This window comes from Bos grunniens, chromosome 3 (genome assembly GCF_055505025.1).
Source record: "Bos grunniens cultivar Pamir isolate PY7600 chromosome 3, Bosgru_T2T1.0, whole genome shotgun sequence".
Lineage (NCBI taxonomy): Eukaryota > Metazoa > Chordata > Mammalia > Artiodactyla > Bovidae > Bos > Bos grunniens.
The window spans coordinates 82,320,155-82,343,704 of NC_141167.1; the positions used below are offsets into that span (position 1 = coordinate 82,320,155).

Below are 23,550 nucleotides of genomic sequence, written 5' to 3' on the forward strand. Positions count from 1 at the left end.
TTTGGAATTCTTCTGTATGGGAGTTTTGTCTCTACTTACTATTAATTTATTTACTCATGTATTTTTATCAGTATGGACTCATGGATGCTGTTTAAGCTTTGACTATTGAGAGTTCTTACAGTGGTGGCTGTGTTCCTGTAACATACTCACATCATTGTTTCTTTCTTGTTTGTTTGTGTTTTGTTAAGTTTTTAGTACGTTCTTACTTACTAAAAGATGTTCCAGGCTCATATTGTATAATTCTTGCCCCCATCCCAGAATCAGCCATTTCTCCAATGAACTCAAATTCCTCTTATTGGAGAATGGCATTGAAAACTAAGTTTTAGGTACTGGTATATTACTGAGGCTCCAATTCTTGTAGATTCTCTCAGCTGATATACCAGGTATACACAAATAAATGTGTGTGCTTGTGTGTGTATACTAGCCTGTGCATATATACGTATCTATAAATATTTCTGTGTTGCTAATTTATTTACATAAAGCTAAACAAATTCATACTGATATCTGACTGTAATCAGTCACTGCATGGATTGTTCTTTCCTCTTTCATTTGCTTTTTTCTAACTTCCAACTCTAACAGTAATAAACTTCTTCCATCTTCCATCCATTTACTTAACTGTTCAATTCCTGTATACATGTAGAACAGAATTAGAATTTTTAATCCAACTCCCATGGGAAAGTATTCTTGTATAGTTTATTTCGCCTTTAAGCTTACAAATTCTTTCATTTCCAAAGTTACTTTTTCCTTCAACCTTCTCCAGTGGGGTTGCTTCACACATTTGTTGTACAGTTACACCATTCTATCACATTCTATAGTCCATGCTAGAGTCATCAGATCTTCTAAATGATATTTTTTAAATTTCCATTCATTAAGGTTTATTTTTGTGCTATAAAACTTGATATTTACAAATGCATAGTGTCATATATTCCTGCTGCTGCTGCTGCTAAGTCGCTTCAGTTGTGTCCAACTCTGTGCGACCCCATAGACGGCAGCCCACCAGGCTCCCCCGTCCCTGCAATTCTCCAGGCAAGAACACTGGAGTGGGATGCCTTTTCCTTCTCCAACGCATGAAAGTGAAAAGTGAAAATGAAGTCACTCAGTCATGTCCAACCCTCAGCGACCCCATGGACTGCAGCCTACCAGGCTCCTCCATCCATGGGATTTTCCAGGCTGATAGCAGTATATTAGAGATACTAAAAATAATTCATTATGCTTCATGTATTCAGTCCTGCTTCTCTAACCCACACCTTTGGCAGTCACTGATTTTTTTTCTATGATCCCTACTGTTTTGTTTTCCAGAATTTTATGAAATTGTAGTATACACTGTATATACATTTAAGACTGGTTCCTTTCACTGAGCAATATGCATTTGACATAATTCATGTTGTTTCATTCACAGTTATCTCATGTTTAATGCCAAATAATACTCCATTGTATGGTTGTACCACAGTTTGTTAATTCATTCACCTATTAAAGGATATCTTGGTTAATTCCAGATTTCAATGATGTGGAAAAAGTTGCAATAAACATTCACATTTTTATGCGGACATATGTTTTCACTTTCACATTTCACTTTTATGCATTGGAGAAGGAAATGGCAACCCACTCCAGTGTTCTTGCCTGGAGAATCCCAGGGACTGGGGAGCCTGGTGGGCTGCCGTGTATGGGGTCGCACAGAGTCGGACACGACTGAAGTGACTTAGCAGCAAGTTTTCAAAATAGTTGAGTAAATGCAGAAAAGCCCAATTACTGAATCATGGGGTAAATTATGTTTAACATTGCAAGAAACTATAAAACTCTTTTCCAAAGTAGCTTACAATTTTAAATCCTACCAGTAAATAACGAAAGTTCTTCTAGCTCTACCTTCTCATCAACATTCGCTATAGTCAGTTTTTTGTACATTAGTCAGTCTAACAAGTATATATAGTGTCTGGTTTTCATTTTCAATTCTTTAATTACAAATGATTTTGAGCACCTTTTCACATGCTTATTTGCTATCTTTATATCTTCTTTTAAATGTCCATGCCAAACTTTTATTCATTTAAAAATTATGTTATTTCCATACTGTAGACTTTTGAACACTCTTTATGTTTTGGATCCAAGTACTTCATCAGCTATATCTTTTATAAATGTTTTCTCTTATGTTGTCTATTTTCTCATCTATATTCTTAACAGTGTCTTTCACAGAGTACAGAAGTTTTAATTTTTTTATCTTGCTTTTATTGAAGTATAGTTAATTCACAATGTTGTGTTCATTTCTGGTATACAGCAACGTAATTGTGTTATACAAATACATACATATGTTCCTTTTATATTCTTTACATTATGGCTTATCATAAGATATTGAATATGATTTCTGTCCTATACACTAGGACCTTGTTGTTTATCTTTTTTTATTTATAGAAGTTTTTATCTGCTAATTCCAAACTCCTAATTTATTCTTCCTTCCCCCTTTCCTTTTGGTAACTCTAAGTTTATTTTCTAAGCCTCTGAGTCTCTGTTTTATAAACAAATTAATTTATATCAAATTTTAGATTCCATACAGAAGTGATATTATATGATATTTGCAATTCTCTGATGGACTTAATTCACTTAGCATGACAGTCTCTAAGTCCATCCATGTTGGTGCAAATGGAATTATTTAATTGTTTTTTATGGCTGATTACTATTTCATTGTATATATGGTGTATATACACATGTGTATATAAACTACCATTTCTCTATCCATTCATCTGCAGATGAATATTTATGTTTCTTCCATGTCTTGAACTGTAAATAGCATGCTATCAACATTGGGATGCATATGTCTTTCTGAATTACAGGGGTTTATGTTTTGTTTTGTTTTTTTGATATACGCCCAGGAGTGTGATGGCTGGATCACAGGGAAACACTATTTTTCTTTTTTTTTTTTAGTTTTTCAAGGAACCTCTATACTGTTTTCCATAGTGGCTGTACAAATTTACAGTTGCACCAATAATGAAGAGTACCCTTTTCTTGACACCCTCTTTAGCATTTACTATTTGTAGTCTTTCTAATGATGGGCATTCTGACCAGTGTGAGGAGAGTCCTCATCATAGTTTTGATTTGCATTTCTCTAATAATTAGGAATGATAAGCATTTTTCACGTGCCTGTTGGTAATCTGGATGTCTTCTTCAGAGAAATGTCTATTTAGATCTTCTGCCCATTTTTTTATTGGGTTATTTGTTTCGCTGTTGTTATTGAATCACGTACATTATTTGTATATTTTGGAAATTAATCCCATTACAATCACACTGTTGGCAAATATTTTCTCCCAGTTCATAGTCTATCTTTTTGTTTATGGTTTCCTTTGCTGTTCAAAAATGTGAAAATTTGATTCAGTTTCATTTGTTTACTTTTGTTTTTATTTCTTTCTGCCTTGGGAGACTTATCTAAGAAAACATTGGTATGATTTATGTCAGATAATGCCTTGCATATTTTCACTTCTAGGAGTTTTATAGTATCATGACATAAGTCTTTTTAAGCTACTTTGAGTTTCTTTATTTGTACAGTGTGAGGGAGTATTCTAAGTTAATTGACTTGCACACAGCTATCCAGGTTTCTCAACATCACTTTTTTCTATTACATATTCTTACCTACTTAGTTAAAGATTAATTGCCTGAATTAGGTGTATGAATTTGTTTCTCAGCTCTCTATTCTGTTCCACTAATCCATATGTCTATTTAAGTACCAATACAATGCCATTTTGATTACTGTAGCTTTATAGTGTTGTCTGAAGTATCAGAAGGTTATGCTTCCAGCTTTGTTCTTTCCCCTCAGAATTATTCTGGCAAATCCACATCCTTTGTGCTTCCATATAAATTTTAGTATTATTTGTTCTAATTCAGTGAAAAATGTCATGGGTAATTTGATAGGAATCACATTAAATCTTTAGTTTGCTTTGGGTAGTATGGCATTTTAATAAAATTAATTTTTCTAATCCAAGAGCATAGGATAGCTTTCCATTTCTTTGAATCATTTTCAACTTCCTTTATCAATATTTTATAGCTGTTAGCATGTAAGTCTTATTGCCTTGGTCAGGTTTATGCTAAAATATTTTATTTAATCTTCTGATGTAATTTTTAAAAGGTTTGTTTTTTTTTTAACTTTCCTTTTATTTTATTGTTCACGTAAAGAAATGCAACCAATTTATGTACATTAATCTTGCATCCTGCTGCCTTGCTAAATTTATCTGTTCTGGTACTTTTTGTGTGGGTTCTTTAGGGTTTTCTATATATCATGTCATCTGCATATAATGAAAATTTTACCTCTTTCCTGCCAATGTGAATTATTTTCACTAATTTTTCTTGTCTCTTGTCTGTGGCTAGGAATCAATATTTTGAAAGGCAGTGGTGGGAGTGGGCATCTTTGTGTTCTTCCATATTTTAGTAGGAAAGGTTTCAGATTTTCACATTGCATGTTATGTTGGTTGTGGGCTTGTCATAAATAACTTTTATTATCTTGAGCTATGTTTTTTCTATACCCAGTTTGATAAAAGTTTTATCATGAGTGGATGTTGAATTTTATCAAAAACTTTTTCTCCATCTACTGAGATGATCATGTAGCTCTTTTTTTTAATTTAATAAATTTTATTTTTTTAATTTGTTTATTTTAATTGGAGGCTAATTACTTTACAATATTGTATTGGTTTTGCCATACATCAACATGTCTTTTCTTTAATTAATGTGGTGTATCATATTGACTATTTTCATATGTTGAAACATCCTTGTGAATGTGGGATGAATCCAACTTGATCATGGTTTATGATCCTTTTCATGTGTTGTTGGATTCAATTTACTAATATTTTGTTGAGGATTTTTGCATCTATATTCATCAAACGTAATGGATTATAATTTTCTTTTTTGGTAGTGTCTTTGTCTGGTTTTGCTATCAGGATGATGGTGGCTTCATAGAATGACTTTGGGAGTGTTCCTTCCTCTTCAATATTTTGGATGAGTTTAAGAAGAACTGGTACAGCTTCCTCTTTGCATGTGTGGTAGAGTTCCCCAGTGAGGTCATCTGGTACTGGACTTTCCTTTGCAGGGAACTGTTTTTTCGTTTGTTTGTTTGTTTTTGTTTTTAATGGATTCTATATCAATTATAATTATTGGTCTGTTCAAATGATCTGTTTCTTCTTGATGCAGTTTGTAGATTCTGTGTTTTTAGAAACCTTTCCATTTCTTCCAGGTAGTCAAGTTTATTGACATATAATTGTTTATAGTATTCTCTTATGGGTTTTTATATTGGTTATTTCTCCACTTTCATTTCTTATTTTATTTGAGTCCTTTCTCTTTTCTTCTTGGTAAGCCTGGCCAGAGATTTGTCAATTTCATTTATCCTTTCAAAAAACAGATTAATTTTTATTGAGCTTTTCTATTTTTCCAATCTTTATTTTACTTATGTCCTGTCTGATCTCTGCTAGTTACTTCCTTTTACTAATTTTACATTTTCTTTTTTCTTCTTTTTATAATTATTTAGGTAATAGGTTAGGGTACTTATTTGAGATTTTTCTTGGTTTTTGAGGAAGGCCTGTATCACTATGATTTTCTTCTTAGAACTGCTTATGCTGCATCCCATAGATTTTGCATGGTTGTGTTTTCATTGCCATGTGTCTCAAGAAATTTTTTAACTATCTCTTGATATACCAAATCATTTTTGGTAGAATATTATTTAGTTTCGATGTAATCATTGTTTTCTCATTTTCTTTCTGTATTTGAATTCTAGTTTCATGCCATTGTGGTCAGAAGAGATGCCTGAAATAATTCATGTCCTCTTAAATTTGTTGAGGCTTATTTTCTATCCTAGTATGTGGTTTACCCTATGGGATGTTCCATGTACACTTTTATTGGATGTAATATCCTGAAAGTATAAATTAAGACTAACTGTTCTATTCGGTCATTTAGAATCTCTGTTGTTAATTTTCAGCCTGGACGATCGTCCTAGTTATGTCAATGGAATACTGAAATCTCCTACTATTATACTATTCCCATCAAATTCTTCCTTTATTACTATTAGTATTTGTTTTATATATTTAGGTGCTCCTATATTTGGTGCAGGAGAAGCCAATGGCAACCTACTCCAGTACTCTTGCCTGGAAAATCCCAGGGACGGAGGAGCCTGGTAGGCTGCAGTCAGTCCATTGGGTCGCTAGGAGTCAGACACGACTGAGCGACTTCATTTTCACTTTTCACTTTCATGCATTGGAAAAGGAAATGGCAACCCACTCCAGTATTCTTGCCTGGAGAATCCCAGGGATGGGGGAGCCTGGTAGGCTGCCATCTATGGGATCTCCCAGAGTCGGACACAACTGAAGTGACTTAGCAGCAGCATATTTGGTGCATATATATTAATGAGTTTAAAACACCTTTTGTATTGATTCTTTTATCATTATATAATTTTATTCTTTATTTCTTTACAGCCTTGTTTTAAAGTCTATTTAGACTGTTATGAGTAGTATTATCCCCGCTTTCTGGTCATTTCCATTTGCATGAAATATCTTTTTTCCATTCCCTCACTTTCAATCTGTATGTGTCCTTCACCCTAAAATGGGTCTCTTGTAGGCAGCATATGGTAGGCTCTTATTTTTACTATCTGGTCTGCCACTCTATATTTTTTGTCTTTTCAAGATTCTAAGAAAATTTTTCTATTTATTTTGTTTTATTTAATTGATATATTTTTATTTACAGTGATTCAGGTGTATGGCAAAGTGATTTAGATTCTTTTGCATTATAGGTTATTAATTCTCTGTGCTATATAGGAGATCAGTGTTGTTTATTTTATACACAGTAGCATGTATCTGTTAATCTGAAATTCCCAATTTATTCCTCCCATGCCTTTCCCCTTTGATAACCATAAGTTTGTTTGCTGTATCTATGACCCTATTTCTGTTTTGTAAATAAGTTCATTTGTAGCATTTATTTAGATTCCACATTTAAGTGATAATATACAACATGTTTCTTTTTCTGACTTACTTCACTTAGCCTGATAACCTCTAGGTCCATCCATGCTGTTGCACATGGCATTAATTCATGCTTTTTTAAGTGAATGAGTAGAATTTTGCACTCAGTCATTTAAAAAATTAAATCTTTATCAGATGGATACGGTGTTATAGAATGTTCTAATTTCATACTTTTGCATGTAACTGTCCAGTTTTCCTAGCACCACTTGTTGAAATATCTGTCTTTTCTCCATTCTAAGGTCTTGCCTTCTTTGTCATAGATTAATCAATCAAAAGTGCATTTGATTATTTCTCAGCTTTCTATCTGGGTGCATTAACTTATATGTCTGTTTTTGTGCAAGTACCATGTTCTTTAATGACTATAAGTTTGTAGTATAGTCTGAAGTCAGGAAGCATGATATCTCCAACACGATTCTTCTTTCTTTTTTTTTAATTTACTTATTTATTTATATTGCAGTATATTTGATTTACAATGCTGTGTTAGATTCAGCTTAAAGTGATTTAGTTGTATGTGAACATATATTCATTCTTCTTTGGATTCTTATCCCATATAGCTTATTACAGAGCATTGATAGAATTCCCTGTGCTATATAGTAGATCCTTATTGATTATCTATTTTATTAATACATGTAGTAGTGTATATATGTTAACCCCAACCTCCAAATTTATCCCATACTCTTTTCCTCTTTGGTAACCAGAAATTTGTTTTTGAAGTCAGTGTGTCTTTTTCTGTTTTGTAAATAAGTTCATTTGTATAATTTTTCTTAGATTCCACATATAAGAGATATCATATGATATTTGTCTTCCGTTGACTTACTTTACTTAACATGATAATCTCTTGGTCCATCCATGTTGCTGCAAATGGCGTTATTTCATTCTTTTTAATGGATGAGTAATATATTCTTCTTTCTTAAGGTTGTTTTCACTATTAGGGGTCTTTTGTGTTTTCATATGAATTGAAAATTTGGAGAAGGAAATGGCAATCTACTCCAGTATTCTTGCCTGGAAAATCCTGTGGACAGAGGAGCCTGGCAGATTACAGTCCATGGGATTGCAAAAGTGTCAGACACAACTTAGTGACTAAACAACAAACAACAAATTTAAACATTTTGGGGTTTTTTGTTGTTGTTGTTGTTCCAGTTCTGTGGAAAAATGTCATTTGTAATTTGATAGAGATTACAATGAATCTGTAGTTTGCCTTCAATAGTACCTTCATTTTAATACTGATTATTCCAATCCCAAAACACAGTATATCTTTTCATCTATTTGTGTCATCTTTATTTCATCATTATCTTATAGTTTTCAGAGTACAGATTTTTTTGCCCTCCTAGGGTTATTCCTAGGTATTTTCTTCTTTGTGATGTGATGATAATGGGATTGCTTTCTTAATTTATCTTTGATATTTCATTGTTAGTGTATAAAACTACAACACATTTCTCTATATATGAGCTCTAGTAGTTTTCTTGTAGCTAAAGAAAATTCTTTATGATTTTCCATGCATGGCATCATGTCATCTGTGGATAGTGTTAATTCTTTCTTTCCAAATCAGATTTGTTTTTCTTCTGTGATTACTGTAGCTATGTCATCCAAAACTATGTTGAATAAAAGTGATGAGAGTAGGCATCCTTATCTCATTCCTGAATTTTGACTGCTTTTAGCTTTTTATATGATATTAGCTATGGGTTCCTAACATATGGCCTGTAGTATGTTGAGGTATGTTCCTGCAATGCCCATTTTATGGAGAGTTTTTGTCATAAATGGATGCTGAATTTTATCAAAAGCTTTTTCTGCATTTATTGAGATGATCATACATTTTTATTCTTCAGTTTGTTAATATGGTGTATCACACTGATTTGCAGATAAGGAAAATTCCTTGTATCACTGGGGTAAATCCCACTTGATCATGGCGTGTGTTCATTTTAATGATTTTAATATATTCTTGAAGTGAGCATGCTAGTACTTTGTTGAGACTGTTTACATCTATGTTCAAGAAAAGTTTTGGTCTGTAATTTTTGTGTGGTATCTTTGATTTGGCATCAGGGTGATGGTGGCCTCATAGAATGAGTTTGGAATTTTCTGTCCTCTGGAATTGTTTGGAATAGTGTCAGAAATATAGGTGTTAACTCTTCCCTAAATGTTTGACAGAATTCACTGGTGAAACCATGAAAAAAAAAAAGTTCTAGACTTTTGTTTATAGGGAGTTTTTACAATACTGATTCAGTTTCAGTACTGGAAATTTGTTCATATTTTCTATTTGTTCCTGGTTAAGTCTTGGTAGTTTGTCTATTTCTTCGGGGTTGTCCATTTTACTGGGGTATAATTGCTCATTATCCTTTATATTTCTCTGTGTTGGTTATACTTTCTCCTTTTTCAAATCTAATTTTATTGATTTGCCTGTCTCTCTATATTTCTTGATCGATCAGGCTAAATGTTTAACAGTTATTTTTAGCTTTTCACAGAATTAGTTTTTACTTTCATTGATCCTGTTTTTTTTTTTTTTTTTTTTTTTGTCTCTATTTCATTTATTTCTACTCTGATTTTTATGATTTTTTCCCCTTCTACTAATGTTTGGTCTTGTTTGCTTTGTCTCTACTTTATTGACAGATATCCATTTACTGCAATTTTAAACCATGTTTTCCAGTTGATTTTGTATTTTGTCTTTCTTTCTTTTTATTTTTCTTTTGTGGTTTGATGGCTTTCTTTTGTATTATGCTTAAGTTCTCTTCTGTTTAGTTTTGTGAGCCTATTATATGTTTTTTATTTGTGGCTACCCTGTTTTTCAAGTATGTTAACCCATGACAATATCTACTTGCTTTAGACTAGCATTTATATAGGCTCAAACACATTTGAAAAAAAAAAAAGTCTACTTTTTCTTATTCCTCTCCCCCACATTTTATGATTTTAACGTACTGTGTACATCTTCATGTGTATGCTTTTGCTATTAATTGTAGCTATTATGGATTTCACATTTTAAAAAATATTTTAAATGTACTGGCTTATTTAATTGATTACTTTACAACTGTTATATTCTCTTCCATATAGGATCTAGCTTCTTTTCTATTTAGAAGATACTTCAATATTTCTTTTGGATTAGCTTTAATATTGCTGTATTCTTTTAGTTTTTACTTGTCTGAGAAATTATTTCTCTCTCCTTCTATCCTATATGATAATCTTGCTTAGTAGAGAATCCTAGGTTGCAGGATTTTCCGTTTCAGGATTTTGAATATTATCATATTCTTTTGTCATTTTAATTATAATATGTCCTGGTGTAAGTCTTATTTGGTTTCATCTTGTTTGGGACCTTCTGTGCTTCCTGTATCTGGGTATCTGTTTCCTTCTTTCATTTTGGGAAGTTTTCAGTCATATTTCCTTTAAATTAATTTACAATCCCTGTTTCTCTTTTTCTCCCTCTAGATTTCCTATCATGTGAAGATTGGTAGACTTCATATGATCCCATAGTTCTCATATATTGCTTTCACTTTTTCCTATTTGTTTTTCTACCTGCTATCCTGACTGGGTGATTCCCATTATTTTATCTTCCAGATCATTTATTTGTTCTTCCACATTATTTAGTTTGGTATTTATTGCCTTAAGCTCAGTTTTTGTCTCAGGAAATGAATTTTCCAGTTTTGATTGGCTGCTACTATAGTTTCCAGTTCTTTGTTACAGTGATCTGCATTTGTATCAATAAACTTTCTTAATTGCTTTAGTATTCCTATTGCCTTCTTTTTAAACTCAAGGTCTAATAGACTGTAGATGTCTGTTTTATTCTTTTCATTGGGAGTAGTTCCTCTGCTTCTTTATTTCACTTATAGCTCTCTGACTCTATGGATTTAGGATAAACACTTTTCTACTGTGGGGCCTCCTCTTTGTTCTGTGGTTGTCACAGCCCTGCTGGGGAAGGATGCGCTCCCTAGTTGTTGGAGTGGAAGCCCTCCTCCAGAAATGGTTCTGGATCTGTGAGGTAGGCAGGACTGGAGCACTCCTGCTAGAAAAGGAGTCACTGAGTATTTCTCCATAGGAGCTGTCCATCAGGCAGTATGCTCTGTGGAGTCACCTGTTCACTGTTGTGCGTGTTCACAAAGTACACTATTGTCAGCACTGCCCTTAGCCCTATCTCAGTGGTGGAAACATTGGCAATAGGACCAAACGTCCCTCAGGCACTGTGCTCAGAAAGCCACCTTAGCAGATTCACCAAAGCCTGGTACCCAAACCTGATATAGTTGTGCATCTGGGCAAACTGTAAGAGCTATGGGAATCACCACAGAGCCCAGCCTTGTTTTCCTATGTACACATCCACAAAACCCACCCCTGCTAACTCTGTACCTGCCCGAGCCATGGGAGCACCAGTAATCTGCTTGAATCTCATGCAGGTGCTACGCTCACAAATCCATCAGTAGTAGAAATCTGAAGACATACTGCTGCTAGGAATTGACTCAGATTACAGCCCCACATCTGTGTTTGGACAACCCACTGACACTTTCACTCTCCCAGAGCTCTTAGAAGCAGAGCTATGCCTGCTGTGAGCACACTGAGAATAAGGTTGCTTTGTCAAGCATTAACAATGCTACTTCTGTGCAGACCTGAGCTCAAAATGCGTATATCCCCAGTTGCAGTGAGACCACAGCTGTAGCCCCTTTGGGCTGTCTCCAGGCATCCAATCCCAGTCCTCCTTCTGAGGACATTTTTTTAAAGTAACAATGATTCATATTTCTATTTTCGCAATGAACCATGTTGAATAGGGGGGGAATATAGATAACTGGAATAGAAAACACTTCTTCCATTTTATACAAAACAGAACTTTTGTTTTAATATATTAATTAAAATAAGTAAGTAAAGGATAGAAGTTTTGTGCATAAATATAAGAGAAAATTGGTATTTGAAATAACAAATGGAAATTGCTGCAGGCTAGAAAAAGTATGTTTCACATCATAAAAAATAATTTGTAATATTATTGTACTACCAATCCTCTGAGATAAAGATCTGGTCAGTGGATATTCAAAGAGAAAGAATCTGAACAATCCTGACCAATACACTTTATTTAAGGAATCAAAAGCAAATTTCTGTCATTCAGAATGGTAAGTAAGGGCTGGGATGTCGTTAAAGGAGAAAGAAAAAAGAAGGAAATGACACAAGTCAATGCCAGGGATATTTTTCATATATAATAAAAGTCATTCTTATAATTCCACATACCAGTGCTAACAAGTCACCAACACTCATTTTTATGATTCAATATTTAGAGAATGAACCAATAAAAACATCTACTTTGAAACCAGAAAGACAAGTCCATCATCATTAGAATATTGAAGAAAGAAGTTTTGAGATGTTAGAAGTCCATTCTGATTTTTATGACAATTACTGTACTATTATTTACATTATTTTACCATTATTTACACTGATGAAAAATTAGAGATGAGATATTTTTCAGGATGAATTGTCATAAGCCTAATGGCTTATACATTTTTCCAATAATACAAAAGTATATTATTTGCAAACATTTACATCAAAGAAGTCTAAGTTGCCTTACTTTCTGAACACTTTGAGATATTCCTAGAACTTCCTGGAAATATTATTTCTAAGAGAAATCTATAAGAATCATAGTCACTTTGAAAATCAGTGCTAGTGTTCTGGAAAAATGAAAATGTACAAGTTAAAAATAGATGAATTTTAAAGGTCATATCTAAGGACTAAACTATTTTTTTGCTGCTGCAACAATAGTGATGTCCCAGTTTTTATGTAACTCCCACATTAACAAAATAAGTTCTATCTGTGAAGTTTACACTCTGACACACTATGTATTTTTAGATCTCAAGACCTGATGACAATTTAAACAAATTTTTCTCCATTGATATTTATATTGTATAGATTTCTATTTCCAAAATTTATCATCTTGACAAAACTTTATAATTTTACACAGAACCATTTACATATTATTTTATTTATGTATTTTTCATTGAATAAAACTATTAAACATGAGTTTATATAATAAATACTACAGAAATTCTGCTCTGGGTAATGGAAGAATAGCTTATCTGAAAACAACTCTTCCAGAAAGGATAATAACAAAACCTACATTTAAACAAAACAGATCAAAATCCTCTAATTGAAGCTCAGAAGATAGCACAGATGTGAGGTAACAAGACTGAGGAATGATTAGAAGCCTAGACAAATTCTAACTTTTCCCTTGAGTTACTTGTCAATTCTAAAATAGATGATGAGGGGCAAAATCTATGTCAGAGCTTTTTAGTCTATTGGGCTGGGTCCAAAGAATTGGAGTTCTCTATATAAAGAGGACAAAGATGATTCTTAAGGCATTGGAAGAAATAAACCTTAGTGGTGGCAATAATGTAGTGATCAGCAAACTCTCCAATCATCTCAATCCCTAACTGGTTAGTTTCCTTTATCTAATTTACCTTCAAAAAGCAGGAAGAGTAAATTCCTTATAAAGGAAAGTAACATAATTGAGAGACTAAAATCATCTTCATGTTTTAAAACTCAATATCTGGTATTTAACAAAGATATGTGAAAATAACAAAAATTGATACGAAACAAATAGAAAAAGCAAATGATTCTGATGGGAGCTGAGTTTTTTATCTAGATATTGGAGCTGTCATATATAAACTTTCAAATAAATGTGATTGATATGATACGGTTAACATTTTTAAGTGACAAGGTGCAGAAATAGGATAAAAAGAAGAAATCAATGTAAATATTATAACTGGAAAACAAAAGTTAACATTAAGATACACTATGGATTTATATGACAGATGAGACAAATTAGAGGAATGTTTGAATTGTATTATATTGAATTGTCAAAAAAATCTCAGAATAAAGCACAAAAATGAGAGAATGAAACAATGTTCAAAAAATACTTTTATTTCAATGCTGACATTTTACAGACCTCACTCTTTTCCTTATAATAGTAAAGCATTGAACAAAGCAAAAGTCAATTAATTTTTAAAAACCATCAAAAAACTGAGTTTGCAAAGGCAAATCACCACCCAAAATCTGGAAGGAATAAGCAAATTCAGAGAGTCACAGCCAAGATTTGATTACATAGAGATGAAACCACTAGATCCAAAGACTGGTAGAAACACTAAGATGATCATTTTGATAAATGCTGGCTGTTGGAACCCTATCAGGTTCACAGACTGAATATCCAGAATGATCTTGTGACTCTGGCAAATAAGCTATAAATATAAACATTGCAAAATATACCCAGAATATCCTCTATTAAAAAGGACATCTTATCTCTAGGAGTATATTAAACACACCAACATTCTTATTATTGGGGCCCCAGGAGAAGAGAAAGAACCTGAGAAAATAGTTCAAGAGATAATAGCTGAAAACTTCCCTGAGATAGGAAACAGTCACCCAAGTCCAGAAAAAACAGAATCCCAGCTAGGATAAACTCTTCGAAGGAACACACAGAGAAATATAGACATCAAATTGATGAAAATTAAATACAAGGAGAAAACGTTAAAAGCAACAAGGGAAAAACACCAAGTAACATACAAGAGAATTCCTATAAGCTGATTTTTCAGGAGAAACTCTACAGAAGAGAGTAGCATGATATATCTACAGTGATGAAAGTGAAAGTTGTTCAGTTGTGTCTGATTCTTTGTGACCCCATGAATTATATAGTCCATGGAATTTTCCAGGCCAGAATACTGGAGTGGGTAGCCTATCCCTTCTCTAGGAGATCTTCTTGACCCAGGGATTGAACTAGGGTCTGTTGAATTGTGGGCAGATTCTTTACCAGCTGAGCTACAAAGGAAGCAATGAATGGGAAGAACCTATAACCAAAAGCACTCTGTTACCAAGGCTCTCATTCAGATTCCACAAAGAAATCAAAAACTTCACAGACAAGCAAAAGCTAAGTGAACTTAGTACTACTAGATCAACGAATGCTAAAGGAACTTCTCTAGATAAGAAAAGGTCACAACTAGAAACAAGAAAATTACAAATGGGAAAGCTCACCGGTAAAAGCAAACACACTAAAGGCAGGAAATCAACCAAACACAAATATAATAGTAAAACCAACAATTGTGAGCAGAGTACAAATGCAGGATATTGGAAAGACATTTGAAATTAAAAGACCAGCAACTTAAAACAATCTTGCTTATATATAGACTGCTGTATCAAGACCTCATGATAACTGTGATAGATAAACACACGCACACAAAGAAGGAATCCTAACAGAACAGTGAAGTTTGTCATCAAATCACGAGAGGAGAGAACAAAAGACAAAAGGAAGAAAAGAGACCTACAAAAACTAATGGATAACAAAATAAAAGCAACTATACACCAATAAAATGATCAACCTAGAATAAATAGACAAATTCTTAGAAGGGTACAATCATCCGAGACTGAACTGGGAAAAGAATAGAAATATGAACACATGCACATATGTATATATATTTCTGATATTCAGCAAAGTGATTCACAAATATATGTATATATTCAAAATTCTTAATCACTAAATGTCAATAAAAACTAAATTTATTTGAACAATTATGCTAAGAGAATTTAATTCTGCTTTTTTTTTTAAACCAATAGAGAAAAAATCGGAAAAGGCAATGGCACCCTTCTTGCCTGGAAAATCTCATGGACGAAGGAGCCTGGTAGGCTACATACAGTCCATGGGGTCGTGAAGAGTCAGACATGACTGAGTGACTTCACTTTCACTTTTCACTTTCATGCATTGGAGAAGGAAATGGCAACCCACTCCAGTGTTCTTGCCTGGAGAGTCCCAGGGATGGGGGAGACTAATGGGCTGCTGTCTATGGGGTCACACAGAGTCAGACACAACTGAAGAGACTTAGCAGCAGCAACAGCAGCAGAAAAAAAATACCAAATATCATATAACTTTAATCATCTAACAAAAAAGCATACCTCTTAATGGTGGTCTTCCTTTTTATCCCAATTTTGTATTCTGAGAGGAAAGTGATGATCTACTTTGTATTCTGGAAATAAAACCATTATAAAAATGAATCATATCAGCTCTTATCTTTACAAAAACACTTTGAAGTTCTATGTGCATTACACTTGTTAAATAAATCTTCAAAAATGTTGATTCTGTTGTTATCATAGTCCTATGTGGGTAATACTGGAAGTTAAAAGTTGATATATAGTATCCAGAAGTGTGGTTTTATAATGACTTAATACTGAAGTATGACAACATGTGTCTAAACACTGACATTTCTGCTGAGTTTGATAGTAGAGATAATGACAGACAATTCAAAACTGAGGTGCCAAAGGAAGCTTGATAGATATGTTTATTTAAATGCAAGCATGTATATAATAGAATCATTAGTGATAGTGAAGTCATTCACTTGTGTCCGACTCTTTGCGATCCCATGGACAGTAGCCAACCAGACTGCTCCGTCCATGGGATTTTCCAGATAAGAATACTGGAGTGGGTTGCCATTTCCTTCTCCAGGGGATCTTCCCGACCCAGGGATCGAACCCAGGTCTCCCACATTGTAGGCAGACGCTTTACCGTCTGAGCCACCAGGGAAGTCACAATAAAATCATTAGGAAAGCAATTATTACATGTATCAGTTTATGACTCATTGAAAAAGATCCTGATGCTGGGAAAGATTGAAGGCTGGAGGAGAAGGAGACGAGAGAGGATGAGATGGTTGGATGGCATCACTGACTCGAAGGACATGAGTTTGAGTAAGCTCCCAGAGTTGGTGATGGACATGACTGAGTGACTGAACTGATCAGTTTATGAATACTGAAGGAGCTATCATTTCATAAATAGAAGATAGTTCCCATATACAGAGGTGAGTTGCAGTGATATACATGGAAATGAGCAGTTTTTTCTAAAAAATCTACTTTGAGTGTAAGATATATATTCTTTTAGTCACGACATTCCAATTTTGCATTTACTTTGTTACATTGTGAGCTCTGTTTACTTTTTGACATATGGGGTAACACTCATTTTTAGGGCATTCCCCCTTCCACAGTTTCTGTCCCTGAAATAAAATTAGCAGAAAACCTAAGAATTATGAGCCAAATGTATTACTGCTGAAAGTCTAGAATATAAAGAAGTACTGTTATTTAAAAACAGGAAGTATTATTAACTAAAGTACAGATTTTCAAATTTCACAAAATTTTATGCTAGTGTCCATTATTTGTTTTCATACTTTATTCAAGATTTCATATTCAGTTACATTGAGTAGCTTCAGTTGCATGCAACAAATTCTGATAATATTCTGTTACAAATATTTTCTAATTTTCTTTGTTATACTCATAATTTAAAAGTAGACATTTAATTTCCAAATGCATGGGGTTTCTAAAGTATCTTTGATATTAATTTCTCATTTTGACATTAATTTCTCATTTAAATACTTTCTTCTCTGCAATCACCCTTTGTTTTCTCAGACTTTTAACTTTATCAAGGCTTTCAATGACTAAGTCAAAGATCTCCCTTGGTAAATGTCTCTGGATTAAAGACTGGAGTGTTCTAAACGTTCAGCAATTTCCCATCTGCATCATTCAATAGAAGGTTTTCAGATTTGGGATGACAAGTTAGGGTGAATGAATTTAGTAGCCACAAAAAGGGAAGTAGAAAAGCTGTGGAAAGCCAGAAAAGGAATATCTATAAATTCAGGAGCTCTTTAAATACAGGCAAGAAGTTCTGCCCTGTTTATCCTTAGTGGCAGTAAGTATGACTTAGATTGAAATGAAAGAGAAGAATTTGGGAGCTGTCCTCTTTACACAAGTGATGCTCAGTTCAGTTCAGTGGCTCACTTGTATCCAACTCTGTGCAACCCATGGACTGCAGCATGCTAGGTTTCCCTGTCCAACACCAACTCCCGGAGTTTACCCAAACTCATGTCCATCGAGTCAGTGATGCCATCCAACCATCTCATCCTCTGTTGTCCCCTTCACCTCCTGCCTTCAATCTTTCCCAGAATCAGGGTCTTTTCAAATGAGTCAGTTCTTCACATCAGGTGGCTCAAGTATTGGAATTTCAACATCAGTCCTTCCAGTGAATGTTCAGGACTGATTTCCTTTAGGACGGACTGGTTCAATCTCCTTGTAGTCCAAGGGACTCACAAGAGTCTTCTCTAACACCATAGTTCAAAAGCATCAATTCTTTGACGCTCAGCTTTCTTTTTGGTCCAACTCTCACATTCATACATGACTACTGGAAAAACCATAGCTTTGACTAGATGGACCCTTGTTGGCAAAGGAATGTGTCTGTTTTTCAATATGCTGTTTAGGTTTGTCATAGCTTTTCTTCCAAGCAGCAGTTCAGTTCAGTTCAGTCACTCAGTCGTGTCCGACTCTTTGTGACCCCATGAATCGCAGCCAGCCAGGCCTCCCTGTCCATCACCATCTCCCAGAGTTCACTCAAACTCGAGTCGGTGATGCCATCCAGCCATCTCATCCTCTGTCATCCCCTCTTTCTCCTGCCCCCAATCCCTTCCAGCATCAGAGTCTTTTCCAATGAGTCAACTCTTCGCATGAGGTGGCCAAAGTACTGGAGTTTCAGCTTCAGCATCATTCCCTCCAAAGAACACCCAGGGTTGATCTCCTTTAGAATGGACTGGTTGGATCTCTTTGCAGTCCAAGGGACTCTCAAGAGTCTTCTCCAACACCACAGTTCAAAACCATCAATTCTTCGGCACTCAGCTTTCCTCACAGTCCAACTCTCACATCCATACATGACCACAGGAAAAACCATAGCCTTGACTAGATGGACCTTTGTTGGCAAAGTAATGTCTCTGCTTTTCAATATGCTATCTAGGTTGGTCATAACTTTCCTTCTAAGGAGTAAGCGTCTTTTAATTTCATGGCTGCAGTCACCATCTGCAGTGATTTTGGAGCCCAGAAAAATAAAGTCTGACACTGTTTCCACTGTTTCCCCATCTATTTGCCATGAAGTGATGGGACCAGATGCCATGATCTTCGTTTTCTGAATGCTGAACTTTAAGCCAACTTTTTCACTCTCCACTTTCACTTTCATCAAGAGGCTTTTTAGTTCTTCTTTACTTTCTGCCATAAGGGTGGTGTCATCTGCATATCTGAGGTTATTGATATTTCTCCTGGCAATCTTGATTTTAACTTGTGCTTCTTCCAGCCCAGCGTTTCTCATGATGTACTCTGCATATAAGTTAAATAAGCAGGGTGACAATATGTACTCCTTTTCCTATTTGGAACCAGTCTGTTGTTTCATGTCCAGTTCTAACTGTTGCTTCCTGACCTGCATTAGGTTTCTCAAGAGGCAGGTCAGGTGGTCTGGTATGCCCATCTCTTTCAGAATTTTCCACAGTTTATTGTGATCTACACAGTCAAAGGCTTTGGCATAGTCAATAAAGCAGAAAATAGATGTTTTTCTGGAACTTTCTTGCTTTTTTGATGATCCAGCAGATGTTGGCAATTTGATCTCTGGTTCCTCTGCCTTTTCTAAAAGTATGGGGAGGGAGGAGGGTTCAGGATGGGGAACACATGTATATCTGTGGCGGATTCATGTTGATATATGGCAAAACCAATACAATATTGTAAAATTAAAAAATAAAATAAATAAATTTTTTAAAAAAAGCAGCTTGAACATCAGGAAGTTCACGGTTCATGTATTGCTGAAGCCTGGCTTGGAGAATTTTGAGCATTACTTTACTAGCGTATGAGATGAATGCAATTGTGTGGTAGTTTGAGCATTCTTTGGCATTGCCTTTGCAAGCATCTTTTAATTTCATGGTGCAGTGCCCATCTGCAGTGAATTTAGAGCGCAAAAAATAAAATCTGTCATTGTTTCCATTGTTTCCCCATCTATATGCCATGAAGTGATGGGACCGGATGCCGTGATCTTAGTTTTCTGAATGTTGAATTTTCAGCCAATTTTTCACTTTCCTCTTTCATTTTTCACTTTCACTTTTCAGGTGATGCTAAAGAAAGTCAAATTCAGTTACAAATATGGAATTGAGGTTAACATGAAGAGGAGATGGATCTGAACATAGTCACTACAAGAGGGTTAAATTTTTACCTTGAGGCATGCACAGAGGCTTCTCATTAAAAGCATCCAACAAGCAAAATGGCCCAAATGAAGTTAAGAGCAGACAATTAAATTGGACAGATTTGAGGGGCATTTTCAAGCTGAAGTCAGAAACTAAGGCAGGAAGACAAATTAAGGGGATGATAATACATTTGCAGTCCACTCTTTAAATACTTGCAAACATTTATTTGGTACCAGCAAGGATACTCAAAACATTGCTAACCCTGTTTCTGGCCTGGGTTCTTTTTGTTATTTGCTGGTATCTTTTCTTCTAAGCTGATAAGTAAAGCTTATATAGGGTCGGTTAGATAACTATAGTTTTTGAAAAGTTTTCATCTTAGATCTTGTGTCAGGGCGATGATTATAGCAACTGGCTTGTGGGGGTAGATTTATCTGGCATTTGTTTTTAATTCCAAGCCTGAGACTTCTCTGACTGACTTGATCTCTTTTTCTCTTAGTTTTCAATAACAAACAAATCTCTTTTTATTTTAAGGTAATCATAGCTAGGTTATTGTATATAATCACTATTATGCTATTTATGCCAACACTGAAGCTTCCTGGTGCTATAGGGGAAGCATCTTTGGGTGAGTGTTATTTTCAGCAGCTACCCTGAAGAATCACTGAAGAGGTGATTCTCCGAGGGCTTAGAAAAACCATGGAAATCTTTGCTCAGAATTCAAGGCAAGTTGATAAAAACAGACCACTAATTGATGGGTCTCAAATGGGAGGATTGTTTAAAAATGAGCACTTTAGCTCTTTATCATTGAAGACTTCTTAAAGGTAGGAATGCAACAAATGCTATGGTTCTAATTACATTTATAATCTTGGTTATATTCATATATATATATATATATATAAAACATATCTTGGTTATATTCATCTTGATTTTTAAAAAAAATTAATAAATAAGAAAGGATTTAAATCATTTATATCAACTATACTCCAATAAAAATTAATTAAAAATGTTAAAGTCTGGGAAATAATTTTAAAATTAAAATAAGCTAGAAATGACAGAACTTGCCTTTATTTCATAACTTAGAACTTTCACTTAAGATTTGATAATTTTTGTATTTTATGTATAACTCAGGATTACAATTTTTAGAAGTATGTGTTAAATTCCAAAATGATAGATTTTATTTTTTTAACTCCTCATACATATATGATACTAATTACTTCACTGTTTATGCATTATTTGTATATGTCAGTAAATAAAATAGATGTTACTCTAACTTTCTGCTCTTCCCCTTGCTGCTTTTGGGTAACTTTTATGTATGTTATGCCTATAGAACTACAGGATGTTACAATTTCAAGCAAAAGCAAGAAAACACTCTTTCTTAGACGCTGAAACTTTTCAAAATAAAATAAATGATTGATATTACCTTAAATACCTAAAATACTGAAGGCAATCATTATTTTTCAGATAACAGATTTCAATATTTTTTATCATTTAAATCAGTGATAATGCTTATTCTTATCACCAGTACTGAAAAAGATATTGACAATAGAGCACAATTATTGTAGCAGTAATGTTTTTGCATTCATAAATATACTAGCAAGATCTGATAATCCTCATTTGTTCTATTGCGTTTTTAATTTACAAGAAATTGGTGCAATTCTAGCATACTGTCAATAAATAGAAGCCGACAACAATTTTCTCATATATATTTACATGAACACAGCCTGTTCTGTCTTACCAGCAAGAATTGTATAATTGATAAGTCCCTGCATTTTTACCTCATTAGAATACTTTTAATGTGAAATGACTTCTGACATAGATTTCCAATTCCTCTGGAAATTGCTTTAAAAATAAATAAAAGGATTAATGATTTCCTGTAGATTTACCAATCAGGGTGTTGCTGGTTGAAAAGAGAGATCTTTAGAAGATGATTAAAATAATGTTTCTACAAATAAGCAAACAAAAATGAAATAAAAGACTATCTCAAAGAAATAATAATTTCTCATTTTGATGATCATATCATGAGCTCATCAAATATATGTGAATACAGATCCTTCAGATACAGAGACCCCTCTGGACATAAGGGACTTAAGCATTCATGGAATTTGGTATCTGCTGTGGTCCTGGGAATGAAGCCTTTATGAATACCTAGGGATGACTGTATTAGGTCATAGGGATAAGAAACAATTATCTATTCTAATAGCTTCCTAGTTACATATTTTTATTACACTGATTTCTGGGAAAAGAATTTTTTATCTGATAAATTTTGAGTCATGTTGATTGCAGTTACATTCATATCACTTTTTTATTTAAAACCCTTTCACATATTCCTTCTCATTGCATCCTCTACTCTAGACTCTACTAACATCCTAATAAATGAGACTATGGCACTTGAGTTATATTATTTTGATTATTAAACTGGTAAAAAAGAATTTGCTTACCAATGCAGGAGACACTGGTTGGATACCTGATCTGGGATTATCCCGTATGTCACTGACCAAATAAGACTGTATTGCAACTATTGACCCTGTGCTCTACAGCCTGGGAACCAGAACTACTGAGGCCACAAGCTGCAATAACTGAAGCCTTCTGCAATCCAGAGGCTGTGCTTTACAACAAGAGAAGCCACCACAGTGAGAAGCCCACATATTGCAATTACAGTTTATTTTTTGCACATATTATTTCTTATAAAAATAGAATGCAGCAGATGAGGTATATGCTGCTGCTGCTGCTAAGTCACTTCAGTCATGTCCGACTCTGTGCGACCCCATGGACTGCACCCTACCAGGCTCCTCCATCCATGGGATTTTCCAGGCAAAAGTACTGGAGTGGGGTGCCATTGCCTTCTCCGGATGAGGTATATAGGTAGATACTATTATAGGCAAAAACCAATACCTTCTATTATCTAAGTCCTAAAAGTGTTGTTTCATGTTCCATAACTTTCTAAAGTCACTGTGTTTTAATCTGGAGATTGACACCCCCCTCATGTACATATAAAAGAACATGAAATCAGAAGTTTTAACTTTTCTGGATATTAAACAGATATCATGAAGTGATAATAACATGAAAATTACTTTTGAATTAATTGATAAACACTGGAGTGACTGACATTTATTAAACTTGTTAAAATTAATTTACTATGTTATAGAGAATGTTTACTTGTTAATGATAACAAATATATTAAAGTGGCATAAATGAAAAATCAATAGAAATAAATTCTCACTTTTATTGTAATCAAGTTCAATAGAGCATATCTTACAATAGATTTTTTAAAATCCTGTAAGTTGAAGTATGTATGACCACAAATAAGGAAACCTTTGATTTATTCATGTTCTAAGCAAATGGAATAGGAAGAAAATACTACTGACTCTGCTAGAGTGATGGCTATACTGAAACATAAATGTATGTTGTACATATGACTTATACTGCCTGTAAAAATAACAGTTTCTATAAAACCAAATAAAGTTTTCTGGTAATAATCATTTTTGTCTGTCAGTTTAAACTATTTACAACTCAAACAATGATAGATTAAATAATAGTCTCTTTCAGTTTGGTCTTGTTCAATAAATGAGAGTTGGCCATGAGGTGACAAAGTGTATGTTGGAATT

The 23,550-nt window shown here is 34.1% G+C and overlaps 1 long non-coding RNA gene across 1 annotated transcript in view; it reads right to left on the minus strand.

Moving 5' to 3' along the window:
* Window positions 1–23,550, minus strand: part of LOC147375928 (uncharacterized) — a 381,799-nt gene that overhangs the window by 34,648 nt on the left and 323,601 nt on the right. The window contains exon 3 of the long non-coding RNA XR_015161619.1: window positions 15,873–15,943. This is a non-coding gene — a long non-coding RNA (uncharacterized LOC147375928). The remainder of the gene's footprint in view (window positions 1–15,872; window positions 15,944–23,550) is intronic.